General features: G+C 40.5%; 1 protein-coding gene across 2 annotated transcripts in view; it reads left to right on the forward strand.

Moving 5' to 3' along the window:
• GALNT7 (polypeptide N-acetylgalactosaminyltransferase 7) overlaps nucleotides 1-24,547 on the forward strand; it is a 70,724-nt gene that overhangs the window by 401 nt on the left and 45,776 nt on the right. The gene's annotated exons all lie outside the window — the stretch shown is intronic.

Here is a 24,547-nt window from a genome sequence, read left to right on the forward strand (position 1 = left end):
CCCGCCGGCAGCGCGCCGCCGGTGTCCGCCACCGGCGCGGTGGTGCGGGCAGCGTCCCGCCGGGGCCCTCCCGTCCCCGGGACCTCCCCGCCGCCGGTGCCCTGGGCACCCGAAACGCGTGGTGGGATCGCCTTCCCTTTGGGGGTTTTCCATCCCTAAATAACCGCGCCGGTGTCCCCTGCGTAAGAGTCCCGCAAAGGTCCCCCAGAGCTCCAACAAAGGGTGCAGGTGTTCCCTCACCAACTCACCTAGCTGCCGCGGATCGGCTTCCCGACGCTTTCCTAACCAAAAGGCAGGTTTGGCCAAGGAGAAGCAGCAGGTCAGGTAATTTAAGAGCAGCGCACGGAAAGCCAAAAGGCGCTGGATTTACCCAGCTGGTGGTGCAGGTCTGCCATGCCGAAATGGTGGGAGCACAGGTGATATGAGAGGAAGGCAGCGCTTCAGTTGACTTCCAGAAATGTTGACTTCCAGAAATGCTTCAGGAGGTCAGACGAGTGAATCTGCAGTATGAGTCTTACCATGGCCTTGTATTAGTCAGGTGAAAATAGTCTGACCTTTTGACACCAAAGTCTTAGAAGGAGTCAAAGTAATTCTTCCGTTTTCACCAGATGTTTTAGAGCTCAGGAACATAACTGGACTTAAGGAGATCTGCTTGAAGTAAGATTAGCCAAGATTAAAATAATCTTGGTAAAGTCATAAAATTTTCCAGTGATTATCTTAAAAAGGGATCTTTTATTATGTGTTCACTAATGATCTTGGACCTCTCAATGGACTGCTTTGGATAATTGTATAAGGCAAGTGAGTTGACATAACTCTTGTTTTTGAAAACTGGAAATTACTTTGGACTCCTTCAGCAGATGCTCTGTCTTCTGAAGCTGTTACAGTTTGCTGTATCTTGGCAGTTACTGCTGAGATAATAGGCCATAACGGGTTTTTTGAAGATAAGCAGTTTATTAAGCGGTGAAGTTTCTGTGATCTGTCCTTTTAGACACAACGTGGGATTTTCTGTGTGTGGAAAAATCTTCAGGAATTTATTTGTATACCTCGGAAGAAAATGTCAGGCAGTAGACATTTTGCATCAAACCGGTCAAATTACTTTTCCAGCTGAGGAAAGAACTGTGAACAGACATTCAAAGGGACAGTCTCAAGGAAAAGAAAATGTGGTTGTATTACTGTGTAGGACAGTGACCATCTTCAGATGCTTATTTTGGGGTGACCACTGAAATGTTGTAGCCCTGGTGTGTGTGTGCTGTGTCAACTTACGTGTGTGCTGTAATGCATCATGCTGTCCTTTCTCATGAGCCTAAAGGCTTTTGCTTTGAGACTTTTGAGCTGGACCCTTGTATCCACTGGCATTCACATGTGAGGTCTAATTCAGAAGTCTCTTTAGCTGGCTGTTGTACCAGTAAAGGAATTGCAAGAGTTTACAGTCCTGCCCTTGATAAAGCAGCATTCTCTCTTGATTACCTGATATTGACCTAAGGAGGAAGTATCCATGACAGCCATCTCAGGAAATAATTCAGTATTTGTTGAGAACAAATACAATTATATTAAGTAAACACTGTCAAAGACGAAATCCTAACAGAATATCTGATTAATTAGCTAGATCAGCTGTTTACTTGCCTTTGTGATATATATGAGAGTAACACATGCTGCTTCATCATTTTCTGTGGAACATTATTGTTATTACTGAATTCATGTTTTGGGTTGGAGTGCTTTCCACCTCTGAAGCTGCTCAGGTAAGGGTTATGAATTAAACAGTAATGACTGTTGCCTACTAGTAGTACTCTGGCATATTAGTGGGAAGCTGTCAGAGCCCAGGAATATGTCCGGAGGTTAGGACCTGCATACCCTGCATCGTGTTAGGAGAGGCTGAGCTGAGCTTGTATCTTGGAGTGTGCTCCCTGCAACACCTGGGAACAGTGTGTCTCTTGGTACAGCTTCAGCATAAAGGAAGTAGGAGTTTCATCCTAACTGCTTCTCAGAAATGCAGTGGTGTGCTCTTTGTTCAGTTGTAGGAATGTGTGTGTTTGCTCTGTTGTCAGTTGCCCAAAAATTTGTTAAGCTAAAGATGACAGATAAATCTTTTTCCTGTACAACACTCTCCTCCCTTTTCTTGCGCTCCAAGCTCTAACCAACAAATTTGAAATTCCTTGTCAGACAGTACCAGCCTAAAATAGAATTCAGCTTTTTTAGCTAACTTCAGGCAGTATCCTTTTCCTCTCTGCAGTGTAACCCTGGGCACTTTTTAATAACACCAAAGCATTAAAGATGCAAAGACGAAAAGATCTGCTGTGTTGTTCTTTTTTATGTTTATAACCTTCAATGTTTTCCTGCCCGCAGCAGCAGACAATAGGTAATAAAGAAAAATCTTTCAGTGTTATAAATATGTACCTTTAAAAAAATATCCTTTCATATACTGTGGGTTTTTTTTACTGATTTAAAAGATTTCAGAGGTCTTTCAGAAAGTAAAAATGATTAATGTACAGAGAGTTTTCAAAACAAAAATGAAAGTAGAGAAGTAGGAAGGAAATGAGAACAGAGTGGTGCTAACAGTATGACAGATAGTTGGAGGTAGCGCCTCTCTTTCCAATAGAAGACTCACTGACGCATATGCAGAAGTTGGGAGGACAGAACTGTTCTCTGGGTAACCTCACTTGGTAGTTCCTCCAAGAATCCATTTGAGGAAAAAGTTCTTGTGGGATTTGGAGTGAGAGATTAAGTATTCATTTGCATTATCAGAAATATCTAAAGACAAACTTAACTCTGATCCTTAAGAACTTTCAGTTTCCAATCTAAATCAAATCGAAACAATGAAAATATATCAAGGTCTGTTCTGAGAGTCTTAACTGCATATCTGCTTTTGTGTAAGTAATGATACCTGCTATCTGATAGGGATTCCAAGGATGTGAGAAAAAATTAGGTAGAATCATTGATTTGATTACTATGTTGTGTCTTTTGGATGCTTTCTGATACCTTCTGGATCAAGGGGTCACAGTTCTGAAGCTAGCAAGAAATAACTGAGAATCATCAAATCACAGAAGATGCTGATTTGGAAGGGACCCATCAGGATCATCAATTCCAAGTCCTGGGCCTGTGCAGGACACCTCAGGAGTCACACCATGTGCCAATCACACCACTGAGGCCATTCATGGTAACAAGATTGCTGTAGGGATCCCAGCTACAGTATTTGTTGTTCTCCAGCGAGATGTGTTACTAATGATCAGCCTCAGAGGTACAGCCTTAAAGCTGCTGTTGTCAAGGAGTAGGTAGTACAGCAGGCAGAACCAATGGCCTGAAACTGTAAAGAAAGATTTGTTCCTGAAAAGTTGAAAGCTTATTTAAAGGAGTAAGTGTCCTGTAGGTCAATTTTATCTCTCCAAATCTGACCAATTACAAATCACCCTATTAATTTGTCTATATGAAGGACAGTAAGGAAAAGTGTCCAGTGTCCAGAGGGAGATTAGTAAGGTAGTAAAAAATTTGCTGGAAATGTGTGCCTGACCTTGCACAAGGCAGAAATGTAGTGATGAGACTGCTAAACCCACAAAAGAAGCTCCGTAGTCTGTCCTGTTCACAGGTGTAACGAGGAGAGCTTCCTGAAAATTTGGCACAGGCTGCTTGGCCTTATATCTGGGAACCTGGTGCTTCAGATTTGAAGCATTACAGTAAATTCAGCATTTTCCATGGCCACTACACCTGAGCTACCAGTGGATTTGCCATATATTGAAGGCATTTAATTTTGTGTCTGTAAGTGACATGATTTTACTGGGATTTTGTTTAGGTCTTGTTTGTTTATCAGTAGTTCTCAGACTTTCTGGACCATGTTGCAAGGGCTTTTTCAAAGTGTGCATGAGTAGTTGGGCAACAACTGTCCCCTTCCTCGTCCCACCCCTGAAAGTGTGCATGTCTCGGGTACCAGATGTGCTTAACAGGAGCTTGTGAGGTCAGTCTCCCACCCTTAGACATTTGTGCTCCCATTTCCCTGCCAGGACAGCTAACTGTCCTTGCTGCCAGATGTCACGGCAGCCGTGCCAGAGTGAGGGAAGAGTGGTTGCCCTTGGATAGGGACAGGAGGCTTTGCTGAGTGCCCTGGTCGGGTGGCAATTCCAGCACATCCCTCTGGTTCAGGAAACCAGATGATGATTGCAGCTGGGGCTGTGGGCCTTCACCAACTGCCAAGTTTAAACATTACAATTCCCACATGGCCAATAGAAGGTGGAGAATTTATGATGTGGAGGCAAGAGGTTTAGAAAAATAAGCAGAAATAAAAGCTGAATGGACATTTTCTGATCTTTTTTGTGACACCCCTTCTTCCCCACTTTTAAGAACTGCTAATATCCTGTATACCTTGGCTTGATTGTCACTGAGATCTTAATGACAAGTTGCAGACTGAACTTCAAGTGTTATTGTGGTTTAAATTAGATTCTTTGTGTGGAAATCCCAAAGGAAATTGTTCACTTTCCCTTAAGGAGTAAGTGTGCTTAGAACAGAAACTGAGACACAGCAATTTGCAGTTGATATCATTACTGGAGGAAAGGCAGGAATTGAAATAAGATAAGAAATTGGATGTACAAGGGCAGTAGTGTTAAGTAGTGAAGGGATGTGAGTTTTCTGAACTTGGTAAAAATGTGATCCATGGTGGCACCTAGGTGATTAAATGACAAAATAATCTCTCTCCAATTGTTATGTTTAGTTATCTATACTTAGGTCACTTTTTAAATTGGTTTGCCTTTCTGTAATTGAGTGACACCAACACAAAGGACATTGCATCAGTTCTGCTACTCTGGCATTATCTGAAAGCTGAACACAATCATTCATCAGCTGGGTTTGAAAAGCTCTATACAGGTGCAGGGCTAGATATAGCCACACTGCCTTCTGCAATCAGAGCTGTAAGAAGTCACCACTTCTTGTGTGACATTCACCAGAAATTAACACCTTGGCAAACTTTTCGTGCTCAACAAGTTTGGCTTGAAGACTGTGCACAGTGAGGTAGTGAGCTTGCTATAGCCAAAGTATTGCTGTTGTAGAAAGTAACCATCACTTCTGACAGTAATCTTCTGTATTGCTAGCAACAATAATAGGCAAAATGCTTTGAGATATTAAAGGAATTTTTTAAAATATGTGTTTCTATCTAAATTTGCTTTGAAAAAGCTTGTAAAAATCTATGACCCTTGGGAGAGTATAAAAACCCCAATCCCTATCATATTAAAAGGGAAATACTTTGACAAGTGCTTCCAGTTATGTTGCAGAATCAATGACCACAGAGCAAATAATGTGAAGAAATTGGGAAAAAAGAAAGCCTATATGATACCTACAATTTAGTATGCATATATAAATTATATTAAAAATTTCTCGAACTCTCTTGTCATTCAAAAACCATTGTATTAAGTTAGGTAAAGAACTCATTATCTCAAGACTGTTAATTATGTATATGTCTCTTCCTCTTCAAAGGGCAGATTTGCACCATTTTTATGTATGTGACAAGATTCCTTTTGTCCTGTTTTAGCCCTGGGTGTTACCATTTGTGAATAATGTAAAAGAACTGAACAGCTGAAAAATCAAAGATCTTAAGCTAAGACTGGCATTTGCTTTTCAAGAATCCCATTGCAGGAGAAGAGTGATCTAGGGTATCCAGGGAACATTTGGCAGCATCCTCAGCATAGGATGAAAGGTGACTCTGCACACTTAGGTAAGATCATGCAACAAAAACGTAGCAGTTGTATCTGTTTTGGGGATCACACAGGTTAAACTATTCATCTGTTGCAATACCTAATTAATAAAGTGTGAGTAGAAATTGGGATTAACACCATCGATTGGGTAGTCTGTAATTTGTGGTTTTGGGAGAAAATAATAATTTGTGCTGCTTAGGGGCTGAGTAGTGGGGCATTGAAAATAACACGTAATAAATTCCTCTTTTAAATGAAATTCTAGGTAATAGTTAAGTCTCAGTTTTAAAGCTAGTGAATATGGATGGCTAAGCTGAAGTAGTAGAAATTCTGATGCTAGTAAATTTCATTATTGCAAAAGACTCATTGGGTCATCAGGAGGACAGCATTACCCAGAAGTAGATACGTAGATTTTTTTCCACATGGCCAAGCAGCATTCACCTTCCCTAACCCAAGCTCAGCAGAGGTAAAATTGCTTGTATTGAGCTGACGTTCTCTAATCAAAAATGACAGCGTCTTTGTCCTATTTTTGTCAGATATTAAATCAGCATTACGGGAGACTGCCAAGTGGAAGCAGGGCAGGATAAGCTATTACATTAATAGGTTTGACTTCTACCTTGGGTGGGGGGGCTGGGAGGATGCTTTTTACAGTAACTAGGCCATATAATCTGAGAGGACTTTAAGTCTGGCAACAGTTATATTTAGTTACTAGATTTACTCTGTAAGTATAGAAAACAAATGTCTGCTCTGGACGATTAGTTTAAAATTAGCAACATTAGAATTAGCAACATACTCTGTGATTCTTTACTGAGTATTCTGAGTTGGAAGGGGCACACGAGGATGATCAGGTCCAACTCCCAGCCCTGCACAGCGCTATCCCTGAAAGTCACACCATGTGTCCGAGAGCGTTGTCCAAACTCTTCTTGAACTGTCAGGCTTGGTGCTTTGACCACTCCTCTGGGGAGCCTGTTCCAGTGCCCAGCCACCCTCTGGGTAAAGAACCTCTTCCTGATAGCCAGCCTAAACCTTCCTTGACACAGCATGAGGCCATTCCCTCAGGTCCTGTCACCACTGGTGCTTTCCAGCTGTGTGATGGATGTTTTGTCCAGATGGATGCTGAGATGGTATCAAAAGCTTTAGTAAAATCCTAAAAGATTACATTGACTGACTTGATCATCTTGATCATCTACTTGGGTTACCTTGTCATAAAAGGAAATCAGATTTGGTAAGCAGGGTTTCCCCCATGAAGTCGTGCTGGCTGTGACCAATGACTGTGTTGTCTTTCAGGCATTTTTCAATACCTCCCAGAATAATCTCCACAACTTTACCAGTCACTGAAATGAGACGGACAGGCCTGGGGCCTGTGTATTTAGGGTCCTCCTTCTTGGCCTTTTTGAAACATTGTTGACCAACTTCTGGTCAGCTGGGATATCTACAGATTCCCAAGACCTTTCAAAAATCACCTAGAGAGGCTTTGTGATGACATTCTTGGATAAGAAATCCCATCAGGCTCCATAAATTTATATGGATCCAGGTGGAGCAGCAGATTCCTCAGATCTTTAGGGTCAGCTGGCAGTTTAATGTTTTCACAAGCAGGGTAGTCCAGTGTTGAAGACAGAGGCAAAGAAAGCATTAAGCATCTCCACCTTGTCAGTATCCCTGACTGTGAGGTTAGCATGCTCCTCCTGTAACAGGCTGATGTCATTTCTGCATTGCCTTTTGACAATGTGTTTTAAAGAATTCATTTTATTGTCCCCCACAGTTCTGGTCAGCTTCAACTCCAGTAGAGCTCATGCTGGTCAAAAGGCCACCTCCTACATCAGTTTTCTTTGTTATTTTTGTGAATCAGAGGGAATTTATCTTGCCTGAATCGGTCTTTAGCGGTGCACCTCTGCCTCACAGTCATTAGGTTAGACAGAGTTTTGCTGGGTGAGGTTCCCCCAGTACTGAGTGCAGTGCTCAGGCGGTGTGTGGAGGAAGGGAGATGTCCCCAGCAAAGGGGAGTAGTCAGCAGCCAGCAGCATGCATGTCCTCACAGCCTGTGCTGCTGTTTGGGCTTGGATTTGGGGCTTTTCTGGCTTCTCACTTCGTACAGGTTGTAGAAGAAAAAATTAAACTCAGTGGGTTTCTATAAACTGAAACGGTTCAAGATTATGCTTTATGGCAGATTAGGATTTATCAGTTTAATTATAGCCTCCTCCTCCTCCTCTGTGAAGGAGCTTGTGAGGAAGATACGTGCTTTTGTGGAAGAAGTATTTTGTTGCTATTAGCTGTACAAAGATATGGAGGAGAAAGCTGATACTTGTATTCTACCTTTGTTTTTCAGACAAGCATCCTTGTTGTGTTCCCCTTGCTTGGGATCAAATAGTTTTGAAATGTTTGCTTATTCATTGGAATATCATTTGAATTGGCAGTTCTTAAATTTGAAAAAAACCCAAAACAGTGTAAGCTGTTTTTGAAATAGTTTGCTGCTTTCCTTCCAGGTGCATTTTATAGCACAAAATTCCTATTTTCTGAAAATCCATGTATTTTCCATGTGGAAACAAAATAATTTTCTTACCAGGCTGCATACAGGCATTATTACTGAAACCAAAATAACTGCTTTTGTAATTATGAGATGATGCTTTAAAATAATTGTATTAATCAGGAATGAAGCCTGTTTCTCCCTGCATAAGCATGCCTCTTTACAAGGGACCAAATTGCTCTTTTATTTTTTCTCTCTATTAAAATAAACTAATTGCTTGCTGCTCTATGGTGGCCTGTACTTATTTTAAGTTTCTCTTACAGTGTTTTCTTGAATCCCTTATTCCAATCCTTGAATGTGGTAACATTTTTTAGTATTGCTCTTGCTTTCCTAGGCTGCAATGTATTTTCCTTTGACTTCTCTGGTGAATGTTCAGTTGCGCATAGCAGCAGTCAGCCCTGATGTGTGAACCTCTGAGCAGGAGAGAACTGAAGGAAGGTAAAAGGTAAAAACAGTGTACCAGTTTACATGTGGAAAACTTGCTTTACAGGTGACAGTCTCAAAATATAATTGTTAATGAAATTACAGCATGAGCAGATGGTGCTCAGCCCACAAAGTTTCGTACTTATTTTTGTTGTCTTTTAAGAAATTGGCAGCAGTTCTCAGCAAGAACTGTTCTGACTTGAGTTGATGTTTTTAATAAGGCAGAAAGGTATTATTTTAAATACTGTGTTTTAGAAAAAGAATATAATATTTTTAATTAAATCAAATATAGTCTTTTTCATATTCAAGCATTTTTGCCACAGTCTGGGGATTAAAATTTGCTTTGGTTTTAACCTGCAGTAAAACGTTTTCTTTTTGAGCTTTAATAAATGAACAAATTGCCAAAGCATAGCATTCCATTTTACTTCTCAGTTCCTGCCTTTATGGTTTTGAGATTTTGAGCCATTGTCTTTCTTTTGAGTTCTTTATTAAGAATTCTATCTATGGCAGATAATTATTTACCATTTTAAATTTTAAAAAGTAACCGAGATACCTCCTTTAAAAAGTTCCATTTTTTTGCAATTGAGGAAACAGGATCAAGAAAGAAAGCATTAAGATAATGGGGTCTTCAGAGGAAATTAATTGTTCTCTGCACGCTTTAGTCTTGAAGCAAGTTTTGCTACACTCTCAGTTAAATAAGGCCTTGAGGTCAGCTCTTCACGGTTTGTAATATATTGCTTTTATTGGACTGCTTCCCCTGCTCTGGCTCTGCTATTCCATCTCCCACGGTGTTATTCTAACATTTCAAAGTCTATGAGAAGCTTTAAACCACAGCTATGAAATATATTGTTTTTTTTCTCACCCCTTCCATGTTTTCCACCCTTATTTCCCTCCCCTCTCTGCAGTATGTTCTGCCTGTACAGAGCCAAGACCTGCAGTAGCGACAGCATGAGAACAGTGGCTCAGTAAACAGCAGAGACAGAAAGGTGCAGTAGGTGGGGTTTTGTTGTTTGCTTCTGTTGATGGAATATGAGATTCTAGCCATAGGAAATGTATCACTCACTTCTAATCACAGAGTTCTTAGCCAAGAGCCCTCAAGTGCAGAACAATGCTTCATGGGTTTCCTGTGCCTCAGCTCTTTTTGGTGAGCGGTAAGAATCTCCTGCTGACTTTTGGAAGTTTTTTTGGAGATCTTCAGCTCCAAATTCTGATATTACAGTCAATGTAGGTAAGGTACTCCTATAGCATGAGATTAACCAAGTTAGTAAAGTAGTATTCTGGAGTACTCTCTGTAGAGGTGTTCCAGCCCTGGGTGTCTGAAGTAAGATTTGAATAAGTTCCTTGGATGCATATGTGTGATCTTGGTGAGTCTTCTGTCCCTCATTGTGTTTACTTAAATACTTGCTTTTTTTTTTTTTTTAATGTAAACACTACAGGAATGTTTGGGCTAAGAAAGGCCAAGAAATATTAACCTGACAGTGAGGCTGTGAAGCTCTTTAAGCAGTTCCAGGCATAGTGTCATCCTTCAAATCATCTGAAAACCATCCTCAACGAGAGCAGCTATCCATGAGGTTGGGATCAAGCCTGGGACAAGACTTTGATGCCAAGCTTGGGGTGGATGGTTACTCTGGGCCAGCTTTGGCAGTGGATGATGAGACTCTTGAGTGCTCATTGACAGAGCAGTGAGTAGGTGTGCAAAGTGTCAAAGTCATCATCATTATTTTGTATAGAGAAACAGTGAAGGAGAAATCTCTGCAAGATGCAGAGTTTCTGTCTTGGAGAGCAGGCTTACCTTTTGCATGAATAGGCACATCAGTCACCTCTCAGGGAGTTAACAAGTTTTGCTCCCATTATTATCTTCTACCAAGACTGGTGATGACAGGGGAGTTGTCAAGCTGTTGTGATAAAAGGGAGCAGACTGCCAGGATAGTTCATGTAGCTTTTAATCTTTGTGTATGCCTGAGGGGCCTTGGGAAAAGAGGATGGCAGGGAGCAGGCTGGATTAATTTTTCTGGATGAGATGGATATGTCCTGGGGGTTGGCCTACTTTAAAAATAATTAGAATTCTTTGAAATCTGTTGTCCTTGAGCACACTTCATCTGTCCTATGTCCCCTTTTCTCTGATTCTCATATGCCTAGATCTTGTGTTTGAGAGATGCCTTGTGCCTCTTTGGGAGGCATTTGTTTTGGTAATATTTCCCAGGGGTGCATAATTTCTAAATCAAAGCTGACTGGTGTGTATGTATGTGGTATGTGCACACAGGGACTGCAGGTAATCAGAGGTGCCCAGTTACGATTTTGCACTTAAGCCGAGAACAGAGAGGCTGCTCGACTCACAGTGAGGTGTGTGAGACACTGATGCTCAGTTCCTAACATTTATATTCACTGGAAACAAGGATGTGGTTTTCTTCTTTAAAATAAACTTTATGAAATAATCCTGCATGTTTGCATCAAGTGACAGAGGTATGGTTGGATCCTTACAAGAGCCTTGATGGTGATCGCTGATTGACTGCAGCCAGCACAATCCATGTTAGTGTAGTGAGATGCATTGATCTTGCTTATATCTTGATTATTTAATCTTCCTATTCCAATCTCATCCTCAGCTGAAGGATGAATACCTCATTTTACTCTATTTCTTTTCTTCCTGTTCATTCTGGTTTTTTTCATCATTCATTCTTTGTGGGAATTTGAGGGGTTAATTAGGCTTATTCTTGACCCCCTGTTCAACAGCTTAAGAATTTTCTTGCATTGCAGTAAAGTATTATTAAGTGACATGGATATCTGGAAGCAAGGAAGCAAGATAAATGGTCAGACTTCTCTTCTTGACTTTATAATAGTTGGGGCAATATATTTTCAACGGGTTTGTCACATGCTAAGGGTTTTATGTGAAAAGTAAGTTTTCATTTTAAACTCTACAATTCATGTCTATGATTAAAGAAGACTTCACAGCCTTAAACATTAAGCACCAAAGTTTTTACTGATAGATGTGGCCAGTTAGCATTGCTGCAAAGAAGGGGCTGTAAAGTTACTCCTGTAAAGGAGACTGAACAGGTTTTTGAACAGGTTTTATCTTGTATGATATTTGCAAGAATTTATTCTGTACTGATAACTTGTCAAAATACTGTTTGCAATCTAATCCCAGCAATCATAATTTTTCAAGAATGGCTTCACAGCTGTTAATTTCTAAGAAACAGACAGAACTTTTATCTATAATTTATCTAGCAACCACAATGTACTACTTAATGTTACCAAAGGCATAATGTTGCAGGCAGAATTCATTAGAATTTTTAGCTGTAAAAATACGCTTTAAAAATATATTTATTAGCTTAAAAAGATAATCTTGACTCTGATGCCTTAACATGTTCATTGATGAGAATACTTTTGCATGTCAAAAATAATTGTTTGGTTTTTTCCCCTTGTTTTATTCTCCAAGCTGAGATTTCTTTATTGCAGAGCAACATATCTTTATATATTTCCTAAAATGCATATGCATTTATTTTAAAGCTGAGTATTACTGATGAGGAAGTTAAAATTTCTGATATTCTGTAAGTCACTTTGGCTTTACATGTGGAAACTTTTCAGCAGTGTATATTTAGTAGATCTATTCATAGCCTAACACCAAACCCCAACAGCTTTCCTGTGGGAAGTCCATTTTCTGCCCTACATGTATTTATTAATTCTGTCACTTCTTAATGTTCCTTAAATACTTTTATACTGTATGGTCTGTAGTAGTCAAAGAAACTTTAAACTACATGAAAAAGACCAGTTTTGGCAACTCAAATGTTTTATAACTGGTGCTGATTTTATCCCAGTGCATGTTAACCTCCATGATGTTCCTTTACCTTAATATGTGTATTTTAAAGTTTTGGTTCCTTAACTTATTTTGTCTGCAGACCGAAGACATACCAGACACGAAGACATGTCAGAACCAGGCTGACACATTCCCTAATACCCTTTATTTTGTAGCTGTAGTGGCATAAAAGATGGGATACATGAGTGAGAAAGTACATGGGAGTTCTGCCTGACATTTGGGTGCATTTTCTAAGGAAAGGGTAATTTTGGACACCTAGAAATATGTGTTCAAATCACCATGCTGTGAAAAGCCACCAGTTCTATATCTATATTTTAATGAAAACGCTATTGAGACTCAGAGCTTCCCTGAATAGTGAGAAGTGCCCTCTCCTAGTGCAGGGCAACTGCTGGTTATGCACATCTTCCCTCTCCTCCATGAATTTAAGAACATGCAGCTCTCTCCTTAATTCTGTAGTAAGAGATAAAAAAATCCTATGTGTGTAGATTTGGCTTGAAAGAAGAAAGGGAGATTCATATCGCTAAGAATACTTAATAGAAACATTGTTTTGTAGAGGATAACAATGTTCCTGCATTGCCATTAATACCTCAGGAGTCCCTGGGAGAGAGGAAGGGCACCCCTCACCCAGACCACTGTATGTGTTTTACTGTTGTGGGCTTCTCCTACTTGGATTATTTCCAGTTGGATTATTTCTGATACAGGATCTGGGTGTGGTGGCTCAATAAATCACTCAATTCTGCTATGTTTTTTTCTGATGCTCTTAATACACTATGAGTTTCTGACCCTAAATGCATTAGGGACATAAGTGTGCTGCATTTTGTGCCTCTGCTTTCTCAGCACAGCAAGTGGGTCTCCTCCAAAAGGCAAGAAATGTTTAAGAGAATAACTTGGTGGGGAAGGTTTTTTGGTGTTTGTTTTGTTCACAAGGATCATAGAATGGTTTGGAATGGAAGTGATTTTAAAAATCATCTGCCATGGGAAGTGACACCTGTTGCGGTGTGATGTCATATGGGTACACATCAATAGACACCTTTCACAGGACCAGTTTGCTCAAAGCCCCATCCAACCTGGCTTTCACCTCTTCCAGGGATGGGGTATCCACAGCTTTTCTGGGCAACCTGTTCCAGTGCCTCACCACCCTTGCAGTAAAGAATTAATTCCCCATATCTAGTTTAAACTGGCCCTCCCTCAGTTTGAAGCCATTCCCTTGTCCTTGTAAGAAGTCCCTCTCCCTGTCTCCTCTATTCACCTTTAGGTGCTGGAGGGCTGCTCTAAGGCCATCCCAAGGCCTTCTCTTTTCCAGGCTGACCCACCCCAAGTGTCTCAGCTTGCCATCATAGGAGAGATGCTCCATGCCTCTGGCCCTCCTCTGGACTCAGTGCACTGTTGTAGTTGAGTTGTGTAGTCTTGTTTTAAAGGTGCAGAAGAACCAACGCTGCCAAGTCAGGCAGCTGCTGTCCTGCCATTCTGCAGTGTGTCCCTGGTGTCCCTCAGGGCTGCTGGGAGGGCTCTGAGGACGGGCAGCCCTGGAGCCCCCTGTGTGCCTGTGCACAGGCAGTGGTTGTGGGCAGCTGGACAGGCAGCAGTGCTCTCTGTGTTTGCTCCTCCCAGGGCTCTGGTTTTCAGCTACCCCTCGCTTCCAGCAGCTCCCCCCTGCCCCACTCCTGTTCTGAGCTAGCTCAGCGCTGCTGTTTCCCCTGCTTATGGATGCCAAATTCATTTGGCGTGCTCATGCAGCTGTGTGGGGAGTCCTTGATCCAGCTCAGCATGCAGAGGGTGTAAAGGTGCTCGTGTTGGCACGCAGACAGGACAAACATGCGTGGTGTGGAAGTAAACTGACTGCAAAAGTGTAGCCATCCCACTCCATAGCATCAGCCTGAAATATCCAGCACCTATCAGACAGAGGTTTAAATCCAAAACAAATTAGCAAAAACAAAAATTAAAAGGCATATCATCTGCAGCAGCTAAAAAACACAGTTTTCATAAATCGTCTGCAAGAACTAGGTGCATCTTGTAATTCATATTTCTGCTGTTCCACAGTTCTCATTGCAACAGAGATGGAAAATATCCCCTTCAGGTTTTGCTGTATATCTGCAGTGATGGGAAGATAAACATCCCTGTAATACATCAGTGTTGACATTCAGAAGCCTTCCAAACTTTGCTTTTTAAATCAAATGGAAAAGTTAGCTTTGAGCCTCTTCACTCTGTAAGAAGAATGGGCAAGTGTTTTTTGTTTTTTTTTTCCTTTGCCACGTCTTATATAAATCTGACATCCCTTACAAATCTGCAGTTGCCGTACTGTCAGGAATTACAGAACTGGAAGTGCTATACTAAACAGAAGGAAAATATGCTATATCCAGGTAAAACACTATGTCTGAAGCAACAGCTAATGCATAGACCTGTACTGTTCAGGTTCTGTTGAAATTATTTAAAATGGAAAGGTGCCTAACACTTTATTTTTAAGCTGTTATTTTTTTAATTTAAGTGAATTAAAAAGTGAAAGTTCCAGGTTGTGGTGGAATTTTTGCATTGTTTTTTTGTTTTGCTTCGTTTATATCATTTAGTGAAAATATTTAGTGTGACAGTGAATCAATCTGGTTTTTTCTATCTTAACTTACAATATTTGTCCAAGTCTCTATCAGATGATAAAGTAATGTATTGAGAAAATGTTGATTTGTATAACTTGCATATGCCAGTCTTAAACAGGGCATATACCTCTTATGTTCTCAGTACATTGAGAAATGTATCTCAAATGTTGATGTGTTGAGATATGTTGATTGCATATGCCAGTCTTAAACAGGGCATATACCTCTTATGTTGTGCCGTTGTCATTTGTGTGTTAGAACTTCTCAAAAGAAAGCATATCGTCCCAAAAGCTGACTGATTATTGACAGCAGTAGTACTGGAATGTAGGGTGTCTTACAGAAGCAGCTCTTTTTTATTGCTCTTCCTTTACCATTTTCTATATACTATATAATCTATATAATATTTTTATAATGAATTTTTATATAATTTTGCAGTTTATTGAACAGTAGCAAAACACAGTGGATTTTTGTGTGTGTGTATTTTGATTAGAGTATCAAAATCCTTGTGAATTTTGGTTTCTTTTGCTGATTCTGTTTTGATGTACAGTAAACAATTCTGTACTGTTTACTGTCCTGTCCTGGTACATTTGCCAGTTCATCCTTCTGTGGTATTTGATGCCTGAGGTATGTGGCTTCTCTCCTATATTGGAGATTGAAATACTGACAATTTTCTTCTTTTGCAGTTCCTCCTCCTGGGAGGCATTGTCTCACTCCCCAGTCAGACTAAAGTATGAACTGCCTTACTGGCGCTTCATTTTCCATCTACAGGCCAGATTTTCCTGTGTTAGAGACAACAGACTCTCTTTCCCAGGGACTGCAGAAAGCTTTTGAATCGAGTTTTCTGACAGGCTTTAACAAAATTGTCTTTGTTAGAAGTTAAAGTGCAAGGCTAGCACGTAAAGGTCTTGATTCAGTGAACTGTGTTCCAGTTTAAACACCCATTTAATGAACTGGATAGATCATAAGTAGACTTTGTAATGTCTCTTCTGTGTAAGATGCAGTAAATGAAGGACACAGTTTTCATAAATGCAGTTATTAGCAGCTCTGTTTGAAACCCACAAGTAATGCACATGCCTAGGGCTTGTGGAAGTCCCTCCAGATGGAAACAGCATTACTGGAGTGATTATACCCTGAGGAAAGGCTCACTGTCGTTTTGAGATCAATTTTTAACCAATGTTACATTCTCAGTATTTACATGGAGAGTCTGAATTGCCAGAACTTCAGATTTCATAACAAAACTGTTAGCAAGAAGTGAACATTTGTTGGAAAGCTTGAGTTGCTGCAGAGAAATGCCTATACTGGTTGGATGGTGAGAGTATCCTGCAGACAGAGGCGCCGTGCTGAGAAAGCTGACTTCCATTTTTTCTGAGCAAGAAGGATCCTCGTGCATCTTTCTTTGTGTGTGCTGTACCCCCATTAATGGGTGAACAGTGGAATGCTACAGTCCTATTGCTGAGGAGTTGGTGCAGATGGGAGAATGCTCTTCACTGGCATTTTCCCCAGATGTGTAGTCAGAAATGCCAGCCATAGTGTACCTGAGCTGGAAGCACAAAGATCATGTTAAAAGTCTCTTCTGGATCTCCCTTATGTAAGGAGGTCCCTCAGAAGATGTTCAGGGCTAGAAGTTAATCCTTGGTGCCATGTTAGGAGAAGGCAGTGGGATGTCACTTCCCAATGTTGACTTGGAGAGTAATGTTTTGGTCATTAGTCTCATACAGCTTCAAGTTTATATAATGGCACCACCATGGATCATCTGCACTGACACAGTAAATATCAGGGCAGTCCATGACGTGAAGTTCAGGGGCAGCGTGGCCGCCTTTCTGATTGACCCTGTGGTCTCAAGGTGCCCACAGTGGCTTCCACGCTCCAAATAAAAACACTGCATGGCAAGTGCAGAGAAATGTGCAAAGCTGGAAGCACAGGCTGGTTTAGTGGAGCCCATTTAGGAAGTTTGTGGATTATATTATAGCATTCTTGCTGGCTATCTAAAAGATGCAGATACCCCAGCTGTGCTAACACATTATGTGGCTTCTAAAGCAAAGCCATAAGATAGATTTTTATATTCATCATGTTTACCTCGCAGCAAAACAAACAATATCACTAGCTGTATGTGTCACAGAAAGAGCAGTCTATTTACCAAGATTGATTTGTCTGTTCAATATATTGGTTTTTTATTAGTTGAGTGTTGCTGCAGGGTTTTTTTCCTTTTTATGCTTCAAATGCATGTGCTGTGTTGATTTTTTGGGGTTTTTTTAAAGTATTTGATGCAGATAAGAACTTATCTTACCTCAATGGTTCAGTAGACTATAACTAATTTATTGTCAAACACCACACACATTCTCCTATGTAGGAAAGACCAGGAATAAAGGGCCAAGGACAGATGAGATCAAATTGCAGAGAACACAATTGGTAACAAGTTATTTCCCATCTCTACCTAGTCAAGCTGTACACAAGGTAATTACATAAATACTCTGAATTTTGGAGATCTTTGGATGTTCAGATGAATCTTGCAGAAGTGGGGTTTAGACTACATATAATCTGTATACAATGCAGTTTTTGGGTTTAGCTGGGTGTTTCATTGAAGAAGCTTTCAAAATGGTAGAGTTGATCAAATTCTAAAATGCAATTTTAAAAAAAAGGCAGAAGTAGACTGTGGTAAAGCTTAAGAATGGTTACAGTATTTCAAGATAAACGAAAATCTAATCATGCGGTTTGCTCCGCAAGAGCAAGAAATATGAAATGAGATTGGCATATCTGTCTTTAAAAATTGAGGCAGACAAGATATAGCACAGAAAAGTGCATCCTTTGATCAAGCATATACATTAGTGATGGATTTATTATATTGTAAATGTCATTTACTTGCTGAGTTATATAAAAGAAATGCATGATTTTTAAATATCCATCTGTCCCAGATGACTGAGAAACAAGAATGAAGTTCCTCTGCAGGCTTGAACCAGTGCAGTGTTCATTGCTGATGCCTGAAGATCCAGAAAAGCTGGCCTCAGCTACTTAGAACATGATGATTGATGGTAGTTCTTGTTTCTTTCTGAGGCTTTTTCTGAAAAATAATAGAAGTTGGATTTTATCTATAGTAAAGTTGCGGATTATATATTGTAACTCTTAATTCAAGGGAATGTTTGTGTTGTGGTTTAAGTCCAGTGAGCAGCCAAGCCCCAGGCAGCTGCTCCCCGACTCCCCCACCAGTGGGATCAGGAGGAGAATTGGATTGGTAAAAGTGAGAAAACTCATGGGCTGAGATGAAGACAATTTAATAGGGAAAGCAAAAGCTGAGCACACAAGCAAAGCAAAAAGGAGTTTGGGTCACCTGTCCTGGCTGTGTCCCCTCCCAACCTCCTATTCATCCCCAGTCTCCTCCCCAGCATTGAAGGATGAAAAGAGAAAAGGCCTTGGCTCTGTGCATCCCCTGCTCAGCAATAACAAAAGCATCCCCACATTGTCAGCCCTGTGTTCAGCACAAACCCAAAACACAGCCCATGCCAGCCACTGGGAAGAAAATTAATTCTACCCCAGCCAAAACCAGCACAGCTTGTTTTTACCTGCTTATCTCTACAGCTTAAAACTGAGTTACTTAAATTTTGATTGTTTCAGTCCAAAAGAAACCATTTTTTCTATTTCTTTCTTCAGTTTATAGAGAACATTCATAAAATGGGCTTGGTCCTGGTAAAAATAAAAAGCCTTGCTACTTCCTAATCCACTGTGTAGTAGTGCTACATGGAAAAAAAAGGAGAATAATTTTTTGGAATGAAATAGAGCTGGACAGAGGAATCTTAGAAATTCTTAAAAATTCCTAACATCCATATGAATAAACATGAGTTCTATTTTTAAGATCTCATTGAAACATATGCATAAAATGAAGGATACTCGTAGAGTGAAACAGAATGTGGAAGGAACAATGACTCAATTAGAAAGGTCACAAGCTTCATTTGATGTTGAAATGTAGTGATGAGAACAAATCTTGTATTGAAGCTCTTGAGTGATGCTGTGTTTAAAGCCTTTTCATCTTGGAGGGCACAGCTTCCCAGGAAAAAAGGATGAAGGAGGTTTTTGGGATGGAAAAGAGATGTTTGTTATTGCCGAACTATTAAGGGCTGTGGAATAAAGTTCTTGGCAGTTGTAGGAAAGCACTGAGTGTGAGCGTGGTACTGGTTGAGACCTGCTGCAGGGCAGGGCAGACAAGGTGGCGCAGCTGAGGATCACAGAGTGCAGGAGTGAAATCAGAAATCACCAGAGAAAACATCCAAGTGACAGAGGTGTTGGTGTTCTGGATTGTGGCAATGTTGCTGCAAACTATTCCGTTCTCATGTCTGCTTTGTCTTTCTTCCATTTGGTTGCAAAAACTGTGGGAATTGTTTGCCAAACACTTGACAGTGTATACATGTGGCATCAGTAGAACAATACTGTAGAAAGAGTCTGACTGCATGGATCAGCATATCCTGTGTGGCTACGACATCAATACAGCACTATTTTCAGGTATTCAGGCTATTTTTCCTCTTAATTTTTATTAATCAATAAAGTTGCATATTTGCATTTCTAAAAAAAGTCCTCTTTTGCTAACTTCTCATTGCAGTACAAAGACAGTAAAAAAATGTAATTCTTACCCTCTTCATTTTTTTTGATGAAGAGGGTAAGAAATACTCCAGGAGTCATGAAGACCTGAAATCCAGAGGCTCTTTCACATCTTACAGTCAGCTCAGCATAGAGATGATGCTATTGTCCATTTTGTTCTTAATACTCATAATTTTTCCAGTTAAGCATTCATAAAATCCCTCTAAAAAAGAAAAGTTGTGGACAGTTGCCTAATTATGATATGTTTCCCTTTTTCTCTTGCATCATAGGCCGAAAAGGTGTTAGTTATTCATAGTATTGTAAAGCAATTTGCTGCAAGTATGCTTGTGATTAAACATTGTTGTCAAAATCTGATTGTATTGCTCCAAGCCACATAGCCCTAGGCAAGTGTGGTACTCCTAATCACTTAGAGAGGGAGAGAGGATAAAAACATCCTGCATTTTGTGCCATTATTTCTGCAGTCCACTTTTCAAAGAGATTTCCTGATATTTATCTTTTGCCTGGAAGCAAGAGCTGGAAATATTTCTTGCTATCACCTTCTGCCCTTCTCAAATAGGGTAAGCAATGGCATCATCCTCATCAGAACATGGTAAACAAAACTGAAAATTTGAGAGAAATGAAAAGGAGAACAGAAGGTGGCATTTGAACTAAGTATGGAGCAGTAAATGTTTACAGAAATGATGATATGGATTAGAACCACCAGAATTCTGAGTATTTGGAGATTTCCCATAGCCTTCATCTGCTTAAACATTGTTCTGGAGTTGGCTGTGTCCCTAGAAGCCCATTTTTCATGCACTTGGTTTTTTTTTAGAAATACCTTGTCCTTGTGCTGCTTTATCCTCCTGTGACACCTACAGCTGCTGGCCCATCAGCTTCAGGAGCAAGTCACCTTGCTGATCCTTTTGTGCAGCAAGGCACCCTCCAGGCTGAGGAGCTGAAAAAGAATTATTTTCATTACGTTTTTTAAGTGAAAAAAAGGTTTAACTTCCTAGGCAATAAGTGTTGGCCTTTCTGTGCATAGATGCAATTTGACATCTCCTGAGACTTGATGTGGAGAGTGGCATCAGGAAAAGAAGGAAGATTAAAATTGATTTGGTCCTTAGTGTCTCTGTTTTGAAGACTAAACAAGACTTTATCTTGGAAAGACAGGTCAGGGTCTGATGGACTTTGCTTACCTGGAACAGCTTTTCTCCCTGATGGTGCAGTAGAAGACCTGTACCCCAGGGCTTGATGCTCTCCTTCTCTTCAGCCTCTTCATGGGGCTTGGCTGTTATCATAACAGTGTTCTGAACAACTAAAACACAATAAAATGTCAAATGGCTGGATTTAGCATGAAGTTAGTCAAGTGGCATACAAATTAGTTTGGGGTTTTTTTAAATTTTTGTGGTGTCTCATCTATGGTGTAGTAACCCATATGGTGTATTTGAGGGTAAATATAACTAACAGGTGCTTTTTTTCTTGGCTTGGAGCTCTGAGTCACTGCAGTCTCTGTTTAAGAATGAATTAATGTGGGTGATACTCTGCAGAAGTTCATAGTTGAACTACCATGCTAAATACGTGCTAATGACAATGTAGGCTGCAGTATGCAGAAATGCATTTATCTGTTGGGCAGAGAAAGAAGGAAGGTTATGGGTGTTTGAAAAGCTGTTGGTGGCAGACTGTTCTACAGTCACTGGGTCAGCTGGTGGTTTATTAGATCAGTCTTAAGTGTTTAACCTAAACTGACTTACCTTGTGTGATGTCCAGTATTTCTCTTGCCTCAGTTTGTGTCAAGAAGAGAGGCAGGATCAGTGCAGGCAGGTCTCTTGTGGTCTCTGGTTCCCTGGGGACCAGACAAATTGCACTTGGGTGCAACAAAAAAGCCATTTAATTAGCAAGGAGCAAAACCACACCTGAAAAGATGCAGCGTGTAGGGACATACTTGCTTTTATGCTTCTTTATGTTCTGTCCTACTTGATCAAGGCCAGGTTGGATGGGGCTTTGAGCAACCTGGTCTAGTAGAAGGTGCCTATGGCAGTGGGGGTGGAACTGAGAGATTTTTAAGGTTCCTTCCAATCCAGTCGATTCTGTGTTTCTAGGATTACTTCAGCTTTCTTCTACTGAAAAGGTTGAATGGTCTAGTTGTAATAAACTTGTAATAAATTCTTCCTATTCTGAGTTTAAAGTTTTTCTGTCATCTTTAGAGTGTTGTTAGTAAGGAGAGGATTTAAAAGGTTTTGGATCATACTTCTGTCTTATCAAGGGTCCTCTCACAACTTTTCTGTAATTCTGCAGCAAGCAGCTGCAGATACAGTTTTGTGTTCTTTTTATTGCACAGGTTACTAGTGCCAACATGTTTTTATTTCTGGAGCATGGGAGAGACTGAAATACGTCCCCTTAGGTAATGCAGCAGCTTCATTTACAATTTAGTTTAAGAATATTTTTTTATTTGGAAGTGATTGTAATCTTAATGATAAGAGACTGTTTTGCTTGCTTCATAACTAGCCTTAAGTTATAAAATCAAGGACAGATTTCTTTGATATTAGTTTATTTAGATGTTTATCTTAGACTTTCTATTTTAGATCTCATTAATTACTATCCAGATTATATCATATTCTCCATAGCCACACAGAGAGGTACAATGAGAGGTACAAAGAGAGTAGGTTTAGACCAGATATTAGGAAAAAAGTCTTTCCTGTGAAAGTGGTGGGACACTGGAACAGGATGTCCAGGGAAGTTGTGGACACCCCATCCCTGGAGATATTCAAGGCCAGGTTGGATGTAGTTCCAGGCAACCTGGTCTAGTGGAAAGTGTCCCTGCCCATGGCAGGGGGACTGGAACTAGGTGGTTTTCAAGGTCCTCTTTCAACCCAAACCATTCCGTAAGTCTGTGATTGGCTCTGCAAAGTTCTTGGGCATAAGTGGGGGCTTTGAGTGAAATGGATCTCTGTCAGGGCTTCTATAACACACTGCAACTGTGGAACTACAGATGGGACCAGGGGTAGTGTGACAGGACCAGGAATGGCAGGATGGGATGTGTAAACGCTGAGTAAGAGTTGGATCTCAAGCAATCAGGAAGGAGATTGGTAGGTTTAAGAGCTGGTTCAGTATTCCCCAAGCACTGAGTGCTAGTGAAAATGAGGACATTAGGACTGCTATTTTTTGCAGTAATTTGTTCTGAGGAGCTCAGTGTCTTTATTTTTACTTGCTTTCAGTCAGGCAGAGTCTAATTGTGAAACTGCTTGTCGCACAGGAATTCGAGGAGTACTGCACCTCTCCTAAGGAGGCATCCTGTAACATAGGTAAGGTACAGGCCATGTTTTGTCTGTCACTTCTTGTACTCTTAAATCTCCCTGAAGGTGAGAGAGTGAGGTTTGCAAGTTTTGGGTGACCAGTGGTAACACCTGTATGAGACTGAATCTAGCTCAAGCACTCTGACCAGCTCTCTGGGTAGTCTCTGCTTTCAATGGAGGTATCTGAGCTTCCCAAAGTAAAGGAACTTGCCCAGTCTGGACCAGAAGCACGTGAATGTGACAATTTGTAGGAGATCCAGACTCCAAGAGAGACATACCCAGCAGTAAGTTCTGAGAGAGCAGTGTCATTGGAAGATGGAGTGAGGAGCAAGGACAGGGGGTAAAGCAGTGCAAGTTGGAAGAGCAGTTGTGGCAGGATTGCATTACTTTGCATGAGTTTTAAATGATACATACACAGCAAGACCAAAGAGGATGACAGAAGTATCGTTAGCTCCCCTTGCAAGTGAAAGATAATGTCACAACAGAAGAATTTCATTTAAATGGGATGCTTAGATGGTTATCATGCTGACATCCAAGTTTGGGTATGTCTTTAAACAAGATATTCTGCAAGTAAACAGGTGAATCTCGGGATTGATTATGTTCTTTCTGTTAGGCAAGTAACCAGGGAATCAGGTTCTTTCAACTGAAAATAAGTATTCTTCCTTCTTCCATAGGATTTGTTATGTGAGGGCTTCCATAGCTTAATACCAGTTCCTGTGCCTTGTGAGTGACCTTGTGAAATGCTGGCTGCAGACCATGGCAGTGTGCAGCACTAGCCTGAAGTCACTGTCCTAGATGACTGCTTCTGCCCTGACAAAGTAGATGACATCCAAGAGGACAGGAAGAGCTAGTGGGTCTTTTTGCCCTGGGAATTCTTGGAGCAATCATTTGAAAAATGAAATAAAGTTGATGAACTAAGCCTTGTCTTCCGCAGTGTCTTTCTTGAATTCACAGGTTCAGACACCAGCAGAGATGACCTCAGATGTTAATGAATATTGTTAGTTTTTAGACTCATTACTAGATAACAAGAGGTTGTTTTTATCCATTAATAGGAATCTGTGGCACAGAGGCTCATGTAGATTAATGCAATTGGAACTTGAATGCTAAGTTCTGTCAAACTCCTTCATTACAGCAGAACATTGAGCTGTTACCAAATCCACATCTCTACAAACAGTTCCTCTCCTTTACTATGTGCCCTTCTTATTTTTGGACATGGCACTTTTCCACAAGCAATGCTCTCCTATCTCAGAAATGTCAGCTATAAAGTAGAATAAAGTTGTTGATCTTGCTCCCCACTACATTGTTTTGCTTTGGCTAGCACTGCTAATCTGGGGTTTCAGAAGTACTGCTACTTTACTGTTTTCCCAGTGTCAATATTAATGGCTGTGGTCTGCTGATATCTACTGAAAACTCGGCAACTTCTGTACTGCAGAAGTTATGTGTACTAGAGATTGTCCTGTTCTGCTTATCACAGAGGACATAAGGAGTGAGTGGGATAGGTATTTCTCTCAATGCTGATGACTAGCAATTCTATTACAGGTATCTATTCCTGGCAAATCTGTTTCCTCTCTAAAAGCTACTTGGGATCTAAAAGAAAAATAACAAGTTGGATAAAGGATGGTGCAGGGCAATGAGTAGTGTATCACATGTCAATCAGCTTGATAGATGCTGTGAAA

Source organism: Pyrgilauda ruficollis, unplaced genomic scaffold, assembly GCF_017590135.1.
Source record: "Pyrgilauda ruficollis isolate IOZ18807 unplaced genomic scaffold, ASM1759013v1 scaffold5, whole genome shotgun sequence".
Classification (NCBI taxonomy): Eukaryota; Metazoa; Chordata; class Aves; order Passeriformes; family Passeridae; genus Pyrgilauda; species Pyrgilauda ruficollis.